This window comes from Colobus angolensis, unplaced genomic scaffold (assembly GCF_000951035.1).
Source record: "Colobus angolensis palliatus isolate OR3802 unplaced genomic scaffold, Cang.pa_1.0 Scaffold30, whole genome shotgun sequence".
Lineage (NCBI taxonomy): Eukaryota > Metazoa > Chordata > Mammalia > Primates > Cercopithecidae > Colobus > Colobus angolensis.
The window spans coordinates 971,827-981,543 of NW_012116266.1; the positions used below are offsets into that span (position 1 = coordinate 971,827).

At 44.3% G+C, this 9,717-nt stretch overlaps 1 long non-coding RNA gene across 1 annotated transcript; it reads right to left on the bottom strand.

Annotated features, from left to right (window-relative positions):
* Positions 1–1,036: 1,036 nt before the first annotated feature.
* Positions 1,037–5,698, bottom strand: LOC105517356. The gene is made up of 2 exons (XR_001002655.1): positions 5,552–5,698; positions 1,037–1,381 (listed from the first exon to the last, which is right to left on the bottom strand). It is a non-coding gene; the product is annotated as an uncharacterized LOC105517356 (long non-coding RNA).
* Positions 5,699–9,717: the final 4,019 nt, after the last annotated feature.

The window sequence follows — 9,717 nt, forward strand, 5'->3', positions numbered from 1 at the left end:
TCAAAAAAAAAAAAAAAAAGAAAAATAATAATAAAAAAAGAAGCTTATCTAAAACAAAATCATGAATTTGAAACAAAATTTGAAAAGAAGAGTGGGAGAGAGAGTTTGGAAAGATAAATATAAAGCAAATAGAGGGCCGGGTGCGGTCACTCACTCCTGTAATCCCAGCACTTTGGGAGGCCGTGGCAGGCGGATTACCTGAGGTCAAGAATTCGAGACCAACCTGGCCAACATGGTGAAACTCTTCTCTACTAAGAATACAAAAATTAGCCAGGTGTGATGGCGCACGTCTGTAATCCCAGCTACTCAGGAGGCTGAGGCAGAAGAATCACTTGAACCTGGGAGGCGGAGGTTGCAGTGGGCCAAGATAGTGCCATTGCACTCCAGTCTGGGCAACAGAGTGAGATTCCATCTCAAAAAAAATAAAAAATAAAAAAATAAATCATACAGCAGGTGGAGGCCCAGGTTTTGAGGGAAGCTCAGCTTCTTTACTCACTGTATGTGACAGCTGGGGTCTCACTTCTCAACTTGCAATGGACAGAGCGCAGTGGAGCTTCTTAACCTGGATGGGAGAAGGGAGAAGGGAGATGGATTTGCAGATGCATTCATGTGGAGACAGTTATCTTTAAACTTATATTGTGCCATTATAAATGAGAACAACTACAGCCTTCCCTGGGATAGAATGGGGAAGTTCAATAATTTCAATAATTTAAAACAAAGCAGTAAGTCAAAGTCAAAGATTCCTAAAATTATTTTAATTACTGCAAGAGTATAGAGTCTCTTCAAACAAACTCCCTTTCTAAAAACACAGCAATCCTAGCTCTGGGGAATAAATGTAATACTGACTGAAACCATAATGATGAGTAAGACTGGAAAAAAGAGCTATGTAATTTAAATCAGCATTTTCTTTTAAAAGTATCTACTTTTTTTAAAAGAAAGAAAAATTATTTCAAAATATGTTTGTTGTCCTATCCTCATTCTACAGACGCATTCATAGACATTTCTCTCAAGGTTCTCCCTGAAGAGAGACAGCATCTCCTAGACAAGAAGAAATTATATTTCGCAAGGTTTTGAATGAGAACATGCCTCCAAATCAAACGTGTGTGTTGTCTTAATGGTTAAAATAGGCTCTTGTTTTACAAAGGCAGATTTGATCCTTCCATCAAATAAAGCATGTTTTGATGATTAAAATGTTTGTATACATAGCAATAATTGGAAAGAATACTTTCATTTGTTGAATTCATTTTTCCTCTATCTCTTCTTTCCTGTCTTCCTTGAGTTGCCCATAAGGGCCAGGCAGGTGGTACAAAATAGAGGAAAGTGTTAAGATGCAAGAGTAGGGATGCTGGGGTGGTGATGAACTGGAGAGTGCAGACTCCATCTACAACGAGAAGACACTGGCCAGCAAGAGCCAGTGGGTGCCTTGCAGGAATGCTGGCCCAGTGCTAAGAGATTATCCTGTCACTCAAATAAGCCAGAATTCTTCATATGCATATGAAATCTCTCAGGTTCCAAATGGTTGCAATCCATTTAAACATTTGTTTAAACCAGGCAAGCCAACAGTGAGTGACCAGATTGCAGTCTTTGACTTAACCTGTTTAAGCTCAACTTTCTCATCTAGATCAAGGGGCTACAATACAGATGAATACTTTTTAAAAAATAATAAAAGTTGAACTCATGGAGTCCTTACTTTGTGCTAGACAGTGTTTGAAACACTTTATAAATATTAATTCATGGCTGGGTGCTGTGGCTCATGCCTGTAATCCCAGCACTTTGGGAGGCTGAAGAGATCCAGACCATCTTAGCTAACATGGTGAAACCCCGTCTCTACTAAAAATACAAAAAGTAAGCCAGGCGTGGTGGTGGGTGCCCGTAGTCCCAGCTACTTGGGAGGCTGAGGCAGGAGAATGGTGTGAACCTGGGAGGCGGAGCTTGCAGTGAGCGTCTCTCTGCCTGGGTATTTCTGGATCTTTTTTAAAACTTTCCAGATAATTTTTTATATACACACAGACACACATATATACAGGCTGGGCTCAGTGGCTCAGGTCTGTAATCCTAGCACTCTGGGAGGCCAAGTTGGGCGGATTGCTTGAACTCGGGAGTTTGAGACCAGCCTGGGCAACATGGTGAGCCATCGTCTCTATAAAAAATACACACATACACACACACAAATTAGCTGGGCATGGTGGTACGTCCCAGCTACTCGGAAGGCTGGGCAACAGAGTGAGACCCTGTTTCAGAAAAAAAAAAAAAAATCTAGTTTTGCCCAAAGTGAGAATCTTCACAGCAAGCAACACCCTTCCCCTCCCCCCTCTTCACACCCAAAACTTATCCCCTATGTCCCTCATTTTATTGAAATAAATATTTCTTGGCAGCAGTGCTAGGCAGACCCAGGCTAGACTCTGTGTGGGGAATCAAGGACGAACCAGACATGGAATTGCCCTGCAGTAGTTCACTGTTGTCAAGAGAAAAAGACAAGAAATTACAGTAATAACAGAGAGAAAGGGAAAAGTGTCATAAGGAATACAGCTAAAGTGTTCGGAAATTTAAAGAAGAGAGATCACTTCCAGCTGCACCCTTAATTACATACTGCCTCACATCTCTTGTATTATTGTCTTGTCTGGTTATTAATTCCTGTGTTATTAAACAGCAGCAAGCCAGTCACACTGAATAATTCATGGTGTTGCTTCTTCCTCCGCATCCAGATCATCAGCTCCTCCAAGTCAGGATTGGAGACTCTGATAGGCACATTTCAGGGGCTAATATCTATAGCCCCCCTTTTTTTTTTAAGTTTTGAGGTGGAGTCTCGGTCTGTTACCCAGGCTAGTGACAGAGCTGGTCTCAAACCCCCAGGCTAGAATGCAGTGGTGTGATCTTGGCTCACTGTAACCTCCACCTCCTGAGTTCAAGCAATTCTCCTGCCTCAGCCTCCTGAGTAGCTGGGATTACAGGCACGCACCATCTTGCCCTGCTAATTTTTGTATTTTTAGTAAAGATAGGGTTTCACCATATTGGCCAGGCTGGTCTTGAACTCCTGACCTCAAGTGATCCACCGGCCTTGGCCTCCCACAGTGCTGGGATTACAGGTGTGAGCCACGCGCCCAGCCTATCTATAGCCTAAAGAACACCTGCTTCAGCAGAAGAGACCACCAATAAAATGTTATGGGAATAAAGCCTGTAACAATATAGTCCTTTATTAGCTTACTAATATTTCTTCAATGCATTCAACAAAACACAAAATTCAAAGTGATAAATAGAAGACTGCTTTTCAGCTGGGCACGGTGGCTCATGCCTGTAATCCTAGCACTTTGGGAGACCAAGGCGGGTGGATCACCTGAGGTCGGGAGTTCAAGACCAGCCTGACCAACATGGAGAAATGCTGTCTCTACTAAAAATACAAAATAAGCCGGGTGTGGTGGCGCATGCCTATAATCCCAGCTACTCGGGAGGCTGAGACAGGAGAATTGCTTGAACCTGGGAGGAAGAGGTTGCGGTGAGCCGAGATTGTGCCATTGCACTCCAGCCTGGGCAACAAGAGTGAAACTCCATCTCGGAAAAAAAGAAAAAAAAAGAAGACTGCTTTTCCCTATAGTCACCTTTTTCTTCTTCTAGTGGGAGAAAATGTCTTCCCATTGCTGTTTCCTGGTTCCAGTGATGGACATCTCAGTTGGGTTTGTTCTCTCCTCTTGGCTACACAGAAATGTTAAATAAAGGTGACTAACTGTAATAGTAAATACACCTTGGGTGTTTAGACTGTTTTTATATGATAATCTCAGACTCTTCTGAGAGCTCTTTTATGTGTGCACCACCAGAGTATTGCCTTTTGGCATTATTTCCAAGTCTTTCTGAAAAACATGCTATGTTTTCTTTTTTTGTTTCTGATTTTTAAATGACAGATGGTTAGGAAATGTCTTCTTTACTCTTATAATTATTTTCCCCAGTTTTTCTCCATTAAACAGCAATTACTCTCCTGCATAATCTTCCTAAGTAGTTATTTTCTAGCTCCTGAAGAGCATAATCACCATGAATGCATTCATCTTATGCACGTCATGGTTTTTCTCAGCGTGAAACTTCTACTGAATATAATTTGTACCACAGTAACTAACATAGACACTTAAACATGTTTGGTAGTTAATTTTTTATAAGTGGACCAAATTTTTAGATGAAACATTCATCTGTTTTACAAAGGGTCGTTTTCCTGGAATCTATCCAAAAGTATCTTCAAAGGGAAATTAGAAATATGATTACCATATTTTAAATATTTTCCAAAGGAGTAGTAGAGTGATAAAAATCTTTTTCCTCTGGCTTAAATTATCTCACATTTGTACCATGCTAAGCAGTTTACAAAACATGCAAATTATCTGCTTTGTGGAGAAGTAAAACCACTTGTAAATTTATTTCTTCATGCCAGCAATATAAAAAACACTTTAACTTACATTATACCAAACAAACTTCATTTGTATTAATTAATTAATTTATTTATTTGAGAGGGAATTTTGCTTTGTTGCCCAGGCTGGAGTGCAGTGGCGTGATCTCGGCTCACTGCAAGCTCCGCCTCCTGGGTTCAAGTGATTCTCCTCCCTCAGCCTCCCAAGTAACTGGGATTACAGGCACTTGCCACCACGCCTGGCTAAGTTTTGTATTTTTAATAGAGACGGAGTTTCACCATGTTGGCCAGGCTGGTCTCAAACTCCTAACCTCAGGTGATCTGCCTGCCTTGGGCTCCCAAAGTACTAGGATTACGGTTGTGAGTCACCAGGCTCGGCCCCCAAAAAACTTGAGATTTAACTGTTAAACATATAAATCAAACTATAACACAGTAGTGACAATAGAAACAAGCAGTTATATCTTCAGAATTATAACTTATCTAAAAGCTTGGAAGCAGTAAATGAAGTATCAAAAAACAAAAATAAGAGATTTGATAATTTGTGAATTGTAACATTAAAGGTGATTTTGACAGGCCACATTATTTTACCAGAAGCCACTCATGATGAATTTAGAAGAAATGTTATTCTTGGCATTTGGCGTTCAGCAATGTCTACATTTTACAAATAATCTCAAAAGCCAATGATACACAGAATTTTTTGCTTTTGTTGTTGAGTCAAAGTCTGAATTCTGTGTAAGGCATTGTATCCCTGAGAGAGCCCCTCACTAAAAAGTAGGCTGGGCACGGTGGCTCATGGCTGTAATCCCAGCACTTTGGGAAGCCGAGGCAGGTGGATCAACTGAGGTTAGGAGTTCAAGACAAGCCTGGCCAACATGGTTTAACCCCACCTCCACTAAAAATACAAAAATTAGCCAGACGTGGTGGTACATGTCTGTAATCCCAGGTACTTGGGAGGCTGAGGCAGGAGAATCACTTGAACCTGGGAGGTGGAGGTTGCAGTGAGCCAAGATCACGCCACTGCGCTCCAGCCTAGGTGACAGAGCGAGACGCCGTCTCAAAAAAAAAGTATCCTATCTGAACCACGGTCTTAGTCTGTGCTGCTATAACAAAATGCCACAGATTGGGTAATTTATTTACTAAAAAACCCAGAAATCTGTATCTTACAGTTCTGAAGGCTGAGTAGTCCAAGATGAAGGCAGCAGCAGGTTTGTTGCCTGGTGAGGACCCAGTCTTTACTTTCATGAATGGTGCATCCTCAGGAGGCAGGAACAGTGTGACCTCACATGGCAGAGGGCAGAAGGGGAAAAGGGCTGAATGCAATTGACCAAGCTTTCTGGTAGGTCAGTCAAGTCTAATGCCACTCGTGAGGGCTCTACTCTCATGACTTAATCACCTCTGGAAAGCCCCATTTCTTAACACCGTGACGTTGGTGATTCTGTTTCAAAACATGAGATTTGGAGGGAACACAGACCTTCAAACCACAGTAGACTTCTAGCACCTGAATTTCAGTGTGATCTGGTCAATTACTGTGACAGACTCACCCTCCAGAAGTCACATGTTAGTGTGTTTGTACGAAGGAAAGCATATTATTTTTCAAATATGGAGACTAAAAAAGGTGTTACTCAGCCCAGGCACGGTGGCTCACACCTAAAATCTCAGCACTTTGGGAGGTCAAGGCGGGTGGATCACAAGAGGCCAGAAGTTCGAGACTAGAGACATGGCAAAACCCAGTTTCTACTAAAAATATAAAAATTAGCTGGGTGTAGTGGCAAGCGCCTGTAATCCCAGCTACTCAGGAGGCTGAGGCAGGAGAATCGCTTGAACCCGGGTGGTGGAAGTTGCAGTGAGCCAAGATTGCCCCACTGCACTCCAGCCTGGGTGACAGAGTGAAACTCTGTCTCAAAAAAAAAAAAAAGGTCTCACCTAGAATGCATTTCTGGAGAATAGTATTATTGCTGAAAAATACTATAGAATGGAGATAAAAGAAAGATAAATGGGAAGTTAGTGAATTTCTGGAGATAGTCTCCAAATCAGAACTCTCTCTAATTGGTTCAGGAGAATTGCAACTTGGAATACAAATGGCAATATTCAAGAGAAATAGAAGAAAGAAAGAGGCAGAAGACCCTTTCCCAGAGTCACACAGAACAACAATGACAAACAAGCTAGTGACCATATGATCTCTCCAGGCAGTATCAGCAACAAACGAAGCTAAGCAATACCCAGAGTTACTCAGCCAGGCAATGTCCACGGCTACACACCTCGGGAATGGCGACAGCAGCTCCCGGCCACCCCTGCATTCCTGCGTGCTGTCGCTTCTCCTTCCTGCTTCTCCCTGAGCCTGACCCACCTCATCACCCGATGCTGGACTGCCTGGCCCTGCAGCTGGCCTCCCAGGCTCCAGTCTGTCCCATGGCCAAACTGTGAAGCCCCTTCTTCTGAGGTTGCTCTGTAAAATACAGGTGTGTTTGTGTCCCTCCAAGCTTTAAACTACTTCAGGGAATGGCCCATTGCCTTCACCAGACTATTCCTACTTCATAATTGTGATTCACGCCCCTCAGGATCTGGTCTTAAGCCCCCTTTCGTCACACCCTTCTCTCTGGTGAGAGGAGTTCCCCAAGGTTCCATCATGGAGGAGCCGGACTATTCCCATCTCCACTGGGAGTTCCTGATAGGGTGTTCCTCTCCCCATCTCAAGCACATCTTGATCGATAGGGCAAAATCCACTTCCGTCAGAAAGAAACATGACCTTGAGGGGATTGCCTTTGAGAAGCCGCCTCTCACCGTGTCCCGTGGCCCACCAGCCCCTCCAACAGATCTGAGTCCTCCTTCCTGTGAACCCCACTGGTGTGCAGGGCTGATCATGTGGGTAGGCTTGTGATATTTATTTATTTATTTATTTTTGAGATGGAGTTTCACTCTTGTCGCCCAGGCTGGAGTGCAATGTCGCGATCTCGGCTTACTGCAACCTCTGCCTCTGGGGTTCAAGTGATTCTCCTGGCTCAACCTTTCGAGTAGCTGGGATTATAGGCACCTGCCATCATGCCTGACTAATTTTTTTAAAAAATATTTTTAGTAGAGACGGGGTTTCACCATGTTGTCCAGGCTGATCTTGAACTCCTGAAAGGGGATCCACTCGCCTTGGCCTCCCAAAGTGCTGGGATTACAGGCGTGAGCCACCTTGCCCGGTGTGATTTTTATTTATTATCTGCCTCCCCTAGAAGACCAGAGACCCTTAAGGGCAGAGCCAGTATCTTTTTTTGAGACAGGGTCTCACTCTGTTTCTCGCTTAGGCTGGAGTGCAGTGAGGTTCACTGCAGCCTTGACCTCCTAGGCTCAGGTGATCCTCCCACCTCAGCTTCCTGAGTAACTGGGACCACAGGTGTCCACCACCACACCCAGCTAATTACTTTGATTTTTTTTTAGTAGAGAGGAGTTCTCAATATGTTGCCTAGGTTGGTCTTGAACTCCTCAGCTCAAGTGATCCTCCTGACTCAACCTCCCAAGGTGCTGGGATTACGGATATGCGCCACTGTGCCTGGCCTAGAGCCAATATCGTATTCAGTTTTCAAACTCTGTTACCCAGCACGGGGACTGCCAGGTAATCTGCATCATTGATGTCTTCTGAAGGAAGGGAGTCGGGGAGGAAGAAAATTTAGTGAGTGGGTGGACAAGCAGGCGTGAAGGAAGACACAGGACCAAGCTTCTCCTCCACCCGCCCCCGTCTTCCCCTGCTGCCTCGTTCTCTGTGCTCGGGATCAGAGGACTTGCCCTGGCCGCTCTGGCTGCTGCACGCACATCTCTCTGGAACCCGTGACTCAACATCCCAAAGCTAAATATCACTTAGTCCTCACAAATGGGACCCTTCCACTTCCAGATGTGGGGGCCCAAAAGGGGAGCTTAGATCCAGAGATTGCAAACTGATGGTCCGGTGCAATCCGGCAGATCAAGCCTTGGATTACTGAGGAGAAAACTGTCATGTATGAAGCATCTACTCCATGCAAGCCAACACACAAGGCCTGCAGACTGGTCACATTTCAGTTCCTTTTCAGTCTTTTGAGAGAGGTGTTATTATCCCCACTGCTCAAATGAGGAAAGTGAGACCCAGCCAGGATTCCAGCCGTTTCTTCAATGCCAAGGCCATCCTCTGATTATCACACCTTGACACCTCAAGGTTGGAGTCTTTTGAGACTTACAATAGAATTTTTTTTTTTTTTGAGAGAGAGTTTTGTTCTTGTTGCCCAGCCTGGAGCGCAACGGTGTGATCTCAGCTCACTGCAACCTCTGCCTCCTGGGTTCAAGCGATTCTCCTGCCTCAGCCTCCCAAGTAGCTGGCATTATAGGCGTGCACCACCACACCTGGCTAATTTTGTATTTTTAGTAGAGACAGAGTTTCACCGTGTTGGTCAGGTTAGTTCCGAACTCCTGACCTCAAGTGATCCACCTGCCTCAGCCTCCCAAAGTGCAGGGATTATAGGCGTGCACCACCACACCTGGCTAATTTTGTATTTTTAGTAGAGACAGAGTTTCACCGTGTTGGTCAGGCTAGTTCTGAACTCCTGACCTCAAGTGATCCACCTGCCTCAGCCTCCCAAAGTGCAGGGATTACAGGTGTGAGCCACCGTGCCCAGCCTGGTCCATTATTTTAATAACTATTTACTAGATGTCTGCTGTATGGTTCATGGACTTAGAGGATTTTAGAGCTGGAAGGTGTCTTAGGGAACACCAAATATAATCCCCTTATTATATTATTTAATATTATTTTTATTTTTTTATTTTTTTGAGACAGTCTCACTCTGTTGCCCAGGCTGGAGTCCAGTGATGCAATTGCAGCTCTCTGCAACCTCTGCTTCCCAGGTTCAAGCGATTCTCATGCCTCAGCCTCCCAAGTAGCTGGGACTAGACAGAATTTCGTTGTTGTCGCCCAGGCTGGAGTGCAATGGTGCGATCTCGGCTCACTGCAACCTCCGCCTCTGGGGTTCAAGAAATTCGCCTCAGCATTCTGAGTAGCTGGGATTACAGGCACCTGCCACTACACTAATTTTTGTATTTTTAGTAGAAATGAGACACCTGCCACTACACTAATTTTAGTAGAGACAGGCACCTGCCAGTACACCAATTTTTGTATTTTTAGTAGAGATGGCATGGGGTGGGAATAGGGTTCACTATGTTGACCAGGCTGATCTCAAACTCCTGATCTCAGGTGATCCACCTGCCTCAGCCTCCCAAAGTGCTGGGAATACAGGTGTGAGCCACTGCACCTGGCCAAATCCCCTTACTTTAAAATGAGGAAGCTGACAACTTGATGGGATCTGTAACAGTGCAGTGAGGGA